Below are 2,382 nucleotides of genomic sequence, written 5' to 3' on the forward strand. Positions count from 1 at the left end.
TCAACAAGCATTTATGGAGCACTGACATTGCACCCGGCACTATACTTGATCTCAAGGATACGAAAATGAAAAGGGAAAAAGTTTACATGGTCATTTATGTAAATAATTGCAACAGAACCTGGTAAACAAAAGCATTAAAGCACCATCCTATGGCACAAGGAACTTTGCCCACTATACCATAATAACTTACATGGGAAAAGAATTTGAAAAAGAATAGATACATGTATATGTATAACTGAATCATTTGCAATCTAAAACTAACACAACACCTGGGGCTAACACAACATTATTAATCAACTCCGCGTGCATCCTAAGTTGCTTCAGTTGTGTCCGACTCTTTCTGACCATAAGGACCATAGCCCGCCAGGCTCCTCTGTCCATGGGATTCTCCAGGCAAGCATACTGGAGTGAGTTGCCTTTCCCTCCTCCAGGGGATCTTCCCAACCCAGGGACTGAACTCATGTCTCTTACATCTCCTGAACTGGCAGGCAGGCTCTTTACCTCTAGCATCACCTAGGAAGCTCAATCAACTATACTCCAATATAAAAATTAAAAAAATAATAAAGAAATGTTAGTATCAAACAAACAACCACCACACTATAGTTTTCACGACCTTTGCTTACCTTTCTAATCTCATCTTGGTCACTATGTTCGCTCTTCCTGCATTGTTTTTCCCTACATTCACCTGCTGGTTCAATCCTATTCACCCTACAGGAATCAATATGAATATCATTTCCTCACAAAAACCTTAACTATCTCCTCAGATGAGTTTTGCTTCCTGTTACATGCTCTCAGTGCCCCCCTGTACTTTTAAATTTTAGCCCTTGCATGCTAAAGAATGTCACTCCCCATCTGGTTCTACAAGAATGAAATCACAAGCCATTACAGTCACTGACCTTCAATACCCCCTAAAAGGAGTTCAGGGTGGAAATCAGGGAAGAAGCACTCTGAGCTTTGTGAAAAACTGGCATAAAAGGACTTCACACGTATTTTCAGGATAAAAGATTATGAAACATATTTCTTTCATCTTCTCATACCTAGAAAAGCTCTCAAATTATTAATGGAAACACATCTGCTCCTTGTGATTAGCACCAAACTTCTACCAAGATATGTGCGATTGATCACACGTATCCTCTTCTCCAAAATCTCTTATATGCTGAGCTCTCCCTCTACCTCTTCAGAGCAGTTCCTCGAAGCTATCAGAGAGTCTGTCTCCTGGGCTAAAGCCCTTAGTAAACCCCAAATAAACCTGAACTCACACCTCTCATGTTGTATCTTTTATTTTTCAGTTGGCACCCAAATCTCATTGTAATTAAATAATTATCCATGTAATTGCTTATTGTCTGTATCTCCCACTAGACTAGGCTGTAAGTGTGATGAAGACAGGATTATGTCAGTATTATTCAGTAGTATATTCCCCATGGACAGCACAGGGCCTGGAATATAGAGTTGCTCAGTGAACATTTACAGAAGGAAGAGAGAAGAAAAGGAGAAAGGAAGATGAAGAAGGAGGAAAGGAGGGAGAAAGGAAGGAAGGAAGGAAGGCAAGCAGACAAGAAGAGTGAATGTGCATTAAGAAGAGAGCGACTTATCCTTGTTTATGGGAGTCAGAGGCACTAATTTTTGAGGTCTCTCTTTTCATCAGTTATTGATTCTCAGTTTCTTCATAACCCCTTTTCTTTTTTAACTTTGATGGTGGTTCAAGGGTAAAGAATCTGCCTGTAACGCAGGAGATGCAGGAGACGTGAGCTCAGTCTTCAGACAGAGAAGATCCCCTGGAGAGGGGCACGGAAACTCACTCCAATATTCTTGCCTGCAAAATCTCATGGACAGAAGAGTTTGCTGGGTTATACTCCATAGGGTCCCGAAGAGTCAGGCACAACTGAAGTGACTGAGCACAATAGTGGATTTACAACATTGTGCCAATCTCTGCTGGAGAGCAAAGTGACTCAGTTATACACATTTACATAGACTTTTAAAAATATTCTTTTCCATTATGGTTTATCACAGAATATTCAGTATAGTTCCCTGTGCTATACAGTAGGGCTTTGTTGTCTGTCCATTCTATATATAATAGCTTTCATCTGCTAACCCCAAACTCCCAATCCTTCCCTTTGCCACTACCCCACGTGGCAACCACAAGTCTGTTCTCTATATATGTGAGTCTGTTTCTGTTTTGTAGATAGGTTCATTTGTGGCATATTTTAGATTCCATATATAAGTGATATATGGTATTTGTCTTTCTCTTTCTGACTTAGTATGATAATCTCTATTTACATCCATGTTGCTGCAAATGGCAGTATTTCATTCTTTTTTATGGCTGAGTAGTATTCCCGTGTGTGTGTGTGTGTGTGTGTGTGTGTGTGTGTGTGTGTGTGTGTG

The sequence above is a fragment of the Oryx dammah genome, unplaced genomic scaffold (assembly GCF_014754425.2).
Source record: "Oryx dammah isolate SB20612 unplaced genomic scaffold, SCBI_Odam_1.1 HiC_scaffold_23, whole genome shotgun sequence".
Lineage (NCBI taxonomy): Eukaryota > Metazoa > Chordata > Mammalia > Artiodactyla > Bovidae > Oryx > Oryx dammah.